This window comes from Solanum pennellii, chromosome 11, assembly GCF_001406875.1.
Source record: "Solanum pennellii chromosome 11, SPENNV200".
NCBI lineage: Eukaryota > Viridiplantae > Streptophyta > Magnoliopsida > Solanales > Solanaceae > Solanum > Solanum pennellii.
This window is the reverse complement of record NC_028647.1, coordinates 46,422,648-46,431,654: the sequence shown is the minus strand read 5'-3', so window position 1 is coordinate 46,431,654 and position 9,007 is coordinate 46,422,648.

Genomic DNA, 9,007 nt, shown 5'->3' with positions numbered 1-9,007 from the left:
ATTAATCGACAATTTGTGAGACACAACATTGGTACTTAGCCCTAGCATGTCGCTGACTTCCCAGACGAACACATCAATATACTTGGTGAGTAAATGAATTAAGCCCTTTCTTTGATCTTCATTCAAGTGAACGCTGATTTTGACCTCTTTGACACACTCTTGGTCTCCCAGATTTACGGTTTTAGTTTCCTCTATATTCGGCTTATGCTGATTTTCAAACTGTAGAAACTCTTCTGCAACATATTGCGGTGGCTCATTTTCTTCTTCATATTCATCAACATCATCATCACCTGCCTCATTTTGTTCGTTCAGCTCGTGACATGACATGACATTGGTAGGTTTAAAACTTATATTACTGAAACCATAAATAGACAAAGTTAGGAAAGTAGAGTATAGCAAATAAATAATTAAGCAAATTTTCAATAAAGGAGGCTTTCAATTGAATTGGAAAAAAAGTGCAAACTTTGGCCATGGACAGGGCCATGTTGCCTTTTTAAAACATCACAAGAAAATTTAAAAGTTGAATTAAATAAAATAATGGGTCTCGGGCCTCTTCCGAACTACCACCTATTAAATATGCACAAATGATGCCCTTCTACCAAGGAGTTCGAGAAATCAGGATCGGCGTGGAGGTCCAATTCTGCAACATCTCCCCGGACTCAGCATCACGGATACCAGCTAGCTCGTCCTCTTCTTCTATGACGGCATCGATCTCTTTGAAAAGGCCACAGATTCCTTCCCCAAGGTCATCATGCTCGGTGTACTCCCGGACTGGAAATGATTGATACAGATGTGGGATTGGTTTAGCTAATGCTTGATCATTGCTCTTCTTCATCTTCATATCATCATCCGTGGGGATGTACCCCAAACCATATCTAGCTCTTTTGACGGGGACTGGAATAGGCTCAATAATCCCTTGGGAATTCTTTCCCAATCTGAAACCTGGTTCGAACCCATTCTACAACATCATAGTGTCAATCATCTTGTACATGACAGTATGAGGCTGTGGGGCCAAGTCGTCACCGGTGGCATTTACCAGCTCCACCGTGTAGAAATCAGTACCTCGCAAAACTTCATCAATAATGGGCGTCTGTCTGCCGGAATGACTCCCTTCGCCGTGAATAACCAGTTCTTCGTCTTTCCAAATGAACTTCATCATTTAGTGAAGAGTAGAAGGCACAACTCCAGCCATATGGATGAAGGGCCTTCCCACAAGAAGGTTATAGCTGGTATCGATGTCCAAGACTTGGAACTGTGCACTAAATTCTCCCGGACCTATTTGGATGATCAGATTCACCGCTCCCAATGTGTCTCTTTATACTTCATCGAAGGCTGTTACATTGACTTAGTTTTGTTCCAGCTTTCCCAAGTCAAACCTAAATTGCTTTACTGTCGACAATGAGCAAATGTTTAGACCAGATCCATCATCCACCAAAACGCGATTTATGACCTTCTCGCGACATACGACAGTGATGTGCAACGCCTTGTTGTGTGACCTCCCTACAAAAGGCAACTCGTCATCGCAGAAATTAATTTGATGCCCTCGAATAACTTGGTTAATCACAACGGCTACATTATCACTGCTTGTGCCGACGAGCACATACCTATCATCGAGAGCCTTCATCAAAGCCTGTATGTGCAATTAGGATCTCATCAACAGGGCCCACACAAAAATCTAGGCTGGGGTCTTCTCCAAATGATTAACAATCGAATAATCCTTTGGCATCATCTTCCTCCAGACTTCCTCCGCTTCGCCCTCACTTATCGGCCTTTTCCCTTGATCCTTATCCTGCATAATAGAAGCTAAATCTTCAAGAGTAAAACATTTTCCAGATCGGGTCATACCCTGAGCGGCAGCAGTTTCAATCACAAACTTCGGTCTGACAAGAGTTTATGATGGCACCAAGGCAACAGCCTTTGCGGGTGTCAGGATCACGAACTTTTTTTCTTTCCTTGACTCTCAATGAGGCCACGACCCTTTCTAACTCGTCATGAATAACTGGAGTTATAACCTTAGTCACACACCAATCATCATGCGTCTCTATCATGTTGATATTGACGCCTCCATGATTCGGCAAAGTGTTGGTGTTGACATTAGGCGCGGCTGCTTGAAGAGAGACCACCTCTTGGTCGATCAGATCTTGAATCTTGTGCTTGAGGTTGATGCAGTCTTCATTATCATGTCCAACACTATTGGAGTAATACGCACACCTTTGATCGGGCCTTTAGAATTTGGAACTAGTATCCACCGGCTTGGGACCCACCGGGTGGATATATCCGGCCGCAGCCAGTCGCTTGTACAACTTTATTCAGCTTTCGGCGAGTGCGGTAAAATTCCTGGGAGGCTTCTTCTCGAATCTGGGTCGAGGAGGATCATAACTGCCTTGTTGAAGAGGACGCACTTGTTGATAACTTCTGGTATTCGGACGGGAAGCTTGGCTTCTGGGATATGGATTTATTTGGTAATTTGGTGATGGGGCTTGGTAGTTCGTGGGGGCATTTTGGTATACTGGAGCTTGGACTTGATAGACTGAAGGGGGTGCTCTGCAGCTCGACTGCAAATTGGCACAGTTGGGAGCAACATTTTGGTAGACCGGTGATGGAGTTTGGTAAAGTAGAGGAGGACTTTGGTACATAGAGGGTGGATTTTGGTAACTTAGAGGGGTATTTTGGTAGGTGGGGGTAGCATTTTGGTAAACTGGAGGAGGGTTATTTGGATGACTAGCTTGCGTATAGCAAGCCTGGTAGGAGTTCTGAGAAGGTCGAGGATGACCTTGGGAGGACGATGATCTTCTGGAGGTATTCCTCCCCTCATAAGAGACAACATCAATATCCTCTCTCTTCTTCTTCAACAGTCCCGACGATCCGGGCAACGCGGAAACACGGGCTATTTTACCTGTTTTCAAACCATCTTCAATAGTCTTACCAATCTTGACTATCTCAGCAAATTTTGCTCCCACGAGCAACATGATTCTATCATAATATTCGGGCTCTTGCACCCGTACAAACACTTCCACTATTTCTTTCTCGGACATAGGTGGCCTTAACCTAGCCGCTTCTTTTCTCCACTTGTAGGCGAACTTTCTATAGCTTTCAGTGGATTTTTGCTTCATCTTTTCCAAAGAGTATCGATCGGGAATGATTTCCACGTTGTAAGCAAACCGATCAATAAAATCCTTGGCCAGGCGTTCCAACTGGGCCATTGGCTAGGTTCATGCGAGGTGAACCATTCTAGAGCCCCCCGCATAGGTTTCGGCTAAAGAGCGCATCAGCAAGGCTTTATCCCTACCAACTCCGACAAGTTGGTTGCAGTAGGATCTCAGATGGTCCATAGGATTCCCTACTCCTCCGAAAGTGTCAAATTTAGGAACCTTGAACCCTTTTGGGAGGTCCAGATTTGGATGAATGCACAAATCCTCATAGTTACGGCCAGCGACGTCGGGGATGCATTAGAACTCCTTCATGGATTTCCTGATCTCTTCTTTTATATCCACTGTTGCCTCTTCATTTGCCCTCCATTCTCTCTCCTATTCCTCGCTTAGTCGGGACGGAAATCTGGAAAGTTGTTCTTTTAGGTAGGGGTAGATCTATAGAAGGAATTTGGGCATTCTGGGTGGTTTGGTAGTTTTGCGGATAAGTCTGAGGATTGGTATTTCGATTTAAATGGTGGTGGTGAAGAGTTTGGGGGTGAAATGCATTTTGGTTTTGGCTTTGATTCTGGTTATGCAGCGGTGGAGCGGTTTGATGTTGAGTATTTTGAGGATGAGGTGGTATTTGGGAATGGTTATTTTGAGGAGGTGGCGGAGTATGGTAGGATGTGGAAGCATACTGAGGGTTTTGTATAGTCAAGTCTATGGCAGAGGGGTTTTGGGCAGGAGTAGACGACAGATTCTGAACTGAATCCATGTTTGAAGAAGGGAAGTAGAGAGGAGGTCTCCCATTAGCAGCGTTAGCAGCAAAACCTTGTGGGGGCGGATCCCGTCTCCTTTGCATCTCCACCCTCATTTCCGCAATTTGTTGCATTAATGACATAGTTAATTCATTCTGATCCGCTACAGTGGGTTGAGCCACCACAACGTCTGTGAGACTGACTTCTTCATTATTGTCTCCCATTACTGCTTTTCCTTTGTCTGAATCTAGTCTGGGAAGGAATCTGCAGGACCTTTGGATCTGGTAAAATAGGGATGATCTGCCAGCTTAATCGACACAGTTCAGTTTCAAAGTATTTGAGAAGGAAAACAACTCAAAGACAGTTTTGTCTTAGATTCAGAATACAAAATGTATAATATCGCACAGAGTGCAGGTAAAACACAAGTCTCTTTGTTTGAGGATATCTTCAACCCACGAGTAAGGACGGAAGCAAGTTTTTAACAAGCAAGAGTTTGCTTGTTTTAGTTTGACACTATCTCAGAAAGGCTAAATCACGTTGAGCTAAAGTCTTCTTTCAGATTCTCATTGACGTCCATTGATCTGGTCTTCGTATCTCCTTGTAGCATGAAAGAGGGAGAATAAAAATTTGTAAAGATAGGGGCCGGGACTTGAAAGGCTGCCTGCGTATCTCACAAGGAGAATTTAGGCCCAACGTAGTTCGAGTACAAGATAAAATACTGATTTTAATTCATTCATTCTGGACGGTTACATGGAAATTGAGAGACATTAACAAAGCTTTAAAGATAAAACGATGACTACATCTCAGTCATTCTTCTTCTCTACTTCGTCTCAACCACGGGGAACAAACTCGACTCAAAGTTTTTCCATGTTGATGAGGGATTCTATGTCGTAGAGAAAACATCTTGAGAGACTATGATATACAGCATCGTGGTAAGCACAAGGTTTCTAAATTTCTCCTCCAACGAGATTGAGATCTCTATCATCATCGTGGATAGGGGATAAGACCCCATTCCGAACCAAATCCATGTAGATATGCAACATTGACCCTCTGAACGGTGTGAAATAATGGCAAACAAATCGAGTGTGCTCAATTAGCTCCGACTGGTCATACGTGAGAACGGTGTTATTATCCCACGTGTGCGAGATGTTCCCAATGTCAATCTGGCAGCAGATCCTCGCCTTATGATGTACGCATTCTTCTATAGTATGCACTCGCTGGTTCAGATGGAAGGCACATACCTTTGAAGAGTTTTCTTCCCCTAAGACAGAAGCCATTCCTTCATGAGGTTCCCACCCAAGATGTTCACACAAAACAGCACAAGACATAACTTTCGCTCCTACACGATGCGTCGGCTCGTAGGCCAGAAGAGTGATCCATTTGTCTCCTCCTCTCAAACGGCCTAGAAATGGAGGCTTATAGACGATTTCCTTGTCAATGTCTTCCTCAGTTGCTCCAAGGTAAGTGTCTTCTGGACCACCACTAGCCTCTTGTTCGTGGATAGAGTATTTTCTGCGCATTTTCTGAAATTTGGTGATCATGTTATAGTGGAACACCTTGTTCTTCTCCCTCAATTCGGCCATTTGTTCCCTCATGGTGATGAACTCTGCCATTTTTACCGTTAGTTCCTCATCAATCGCCACATTTCTAGCCAGCATTTTTGTGGTTTCTGAATCTATCTCGGCTTCTCTTGCCTCCATTTCCAAAATCCTTAGCCGAAGCATATCTAACTTCCTGCTTAAGTCCTCTCTCTGTGCCTCAATGTTTTTCTTATTCTCCTTTTTTGATACCAAATCCTCATTCTGTGCCGCAGTCGCGGCTTTGTAGACCGATGCGACAACTTCGACCATGAGTCCTTCTTCTCTGATCTCTTGAATTTCCCGCGTGATTTGTTCTATCTTTCTCTGTAACTTCTCTCCTGTAAGTTCCCTCTTGATACTCCTACCCTTTCCCATAGCTGTGATTCTGCCTTTTCTGAGACGATAGAGTAGCGTTTTAGGATTTGGGTACGAGATGTGTCTTTTGAGTGAGAAACTTAAAACTCGGAAAATTTGGTCAGACATTTTGTAATAGTGACTCGTGTGTATATTTTCTGGGAATTTTGGAAAGGAGTGGGTTAACGATATCCTCATTCAAAGCAACATATCACATAAACAGTTAAACCACATAAATCGCGTCCTAAACATGTTTGTGACCCTTTTATATTCCAAGGGTAGGCCTAACAAATTGAAGGATGTATATGCTTTTTTAACCCAATTCATTATCCCCAAAATAGTTCATTAATAACATCAAAATGTCTGATAAACATAAAACAAGGAAATAGTTCTGAAAATAAATTACAAAACAAAGTACAAATAAAGCAGTCCCACGCAGGGGATGGTAAATAAAATTCAAGCCTCCTCTGATTCTCCGCCAAGTCTGGTCCTTTTGGCGATGTTGAACTCTTCCCACATAGCATATTTGTTCACCCATAAATGATCTCTCGCCAATCGAGAGCCTTCTTGATGTCTGAACCCCTCCATCGACTGAATCTGTTGTTCCATGCTATCATGTAACTCTGTCATGCACTGTCTGGCTCTTCGTAGCTCCTGTTTCAATTGAGCTATGACTTTGGCATCTTCTGAATGACGACGTTGATGCTCTAATTAATTCTTATCAAACTTCTCTTGAAGTCGGTGAAGTCGGATTTGATGTTTGGATCCAACATCTGCAATAATGTGAGGAACGTTTGGACCAGGCTCAATAGTTCCAGCGAGACTCTTTTTCAACCATTCTTTGTACTCTCTAGAATATTTTGGACGAAACCTGTTTGGTACGGGCTTACCCAATACTCTGCGAGACTTCCACATCCTACGCATGTCTTCAGCAAATGCAACTCATCCGTTCTCGTGGTCAGTTGCAAATTTTCTCATATTTGCGATCTGGGGCAACTCTTGTTTCCCTCCTAGTTTTCTTAGGACTTAGCCAGGAGCATATGGTCTAGTCCCTCTTAACCCAGCAAATACCAAGTAAGGAACCTTTTCTGTTTGAACCACCATATTTTTAGTTACTACCAGACTGTCTATTGACCACTGTACGTCTTCCTCTCTTAGCCCTCAAAGTCTCGGATACCAAAAACTTTCTTCTCCAGTATTGTTGCAACGATTGTGGTGCAACCACCAATCATGACCATGTAGCTCATCTGACCCCTTTAGGGGATCTGTTTCTTTCGGGTTATGAGTCTTGATCAAATGTCGCATCATCCACCACTATAGTATCAGATTACACCCTTGAAAGAAGCGTTCTCCGCTTTGACATTTATAGTCCACTCCGTAGAAGATGACATGAATGACCACAAACAGTAGGATGAATGGTGTATTTTGGCCCTTGATGAAAAATCATCGTTCCAAGCAAGCATATTGCAAAAGCAAGGGGACGTGTCTCCTTCCATTTTTCTTTTGATACGAACTCCTCTTTGAATTTCTCGTAAGCCCTCGCTCTTGTCCAAATCGATAATACAGCTTTCTGAAGGGAATGTTTGGACCGGGAAGCTTATCCATCCACTCAGCTTTGACCAGTGACAATTTTTCTTTGATTTCGGCGAAATCTCATATTTTGGGGTTTAAAAGATCTGTATCTGGTTTCCGTTTTCTCTTGTTGCACATGGAGACACTTTCGTAACTGATAATGACTTCTTTAATGGATGGCGTCATTTCCATTTCCCCGAATTGAAAGACCATATTCTCATTATTCCAGAATTTCACCATCGTTCCGATTAAACCAGGCCAAGCATTCATTTCTAGCAGCGACGGAAGATAGCCTATGTGTTACTGAACTATCATCTTGTCATCTTTATTCATGAATATCCACCGTACTTTGAGGAAGGGATCGGGGACGGTAACCATTCTTGTTTTCAAAGGCTCGTGTGTCGGATCCATTTCCACAAAAATAGCAGACAAAGATAGTTAACCCCCACTCCATAGACAATAAAATTGTTTTAAAAACGCATATACATCCTTCAATTAACACGTAAGGATGATTGTCTATTTTTGGCAATTTGGGCCATGTAGACACAAGGTGGGCTTCTAATGGGCCCCACATGCCTTGGGCGTTGGGTCGTCTTAGTTCGAATGCTCCTAAATTCAGGTTTTTGGCTCGGCTCTACGCTAGTTAACTAGGAGTGGCTTTTGAAAAGACCGGGGACCCAAACGGACAATTTGGGATGGAACCCGCGACAACCATTGAACGCATGACGAACCAATAAATTGCCGCTAATTCCGAAAAATGGTTGAGTATAAAAAAGTCCGGCTGCGGTTCCGCAAACCGTCCTTTAATATACCATACAATATAAAAATGGAATATGCCATTAAATGCAATGTCAGTGTATAATTTTAACAAATTGATCACATATAAGCATTTTAGTAATAACAATTAGTCAAAATAGTTAAATCCTTTTGGTTAGAACTTAATTAATCCCCAAAGAAGTCGCCATTTCTGTTTTACAAAAAATATATATAAATAAAAAAATGACTAAGTTTCGAAAAATCAATTAATCTTATGATTTAAGAAAAATGGACTTTCCAAGTTAACAGAGTTGTCACTTGATTTTTTAGTGAAAATCAAGAAAACTCACAATTATTTTTCAAAAGATTTTAAAACAAATAAAAAATCAGTTGAAAAGAGTTCGAAGTTCAAAAATACATTCCGGGAAGGTATTAGGCCCTTGGAATGCCCGCTAACTCGCGGTTGACCGACGATTTGACTAAAAATGACTTTGACTTGAATTTACCAACTTTTCCAACTAAAGTTTATTTTTTTATAATTTTGTTTACTTAAAATTATTACTATTTTTAATTAATTAATTTAGTTCAAAGAAAGGGAATATTTTAAAAGGAGTGACAAAAGGTGGTTGATTAGAATAATAAAATAAAGGTCAAGTGACTATAAAAATAATTTTTTACATATATACATATACGTATATACATATACATATATATATATATATACATATATATATATATATATATACATATATATATACATATATATATATATATATATGTGTATATATATATATATATATACATATATATATATACATATATATATATATATATATGTGTGTATATATATATGTAT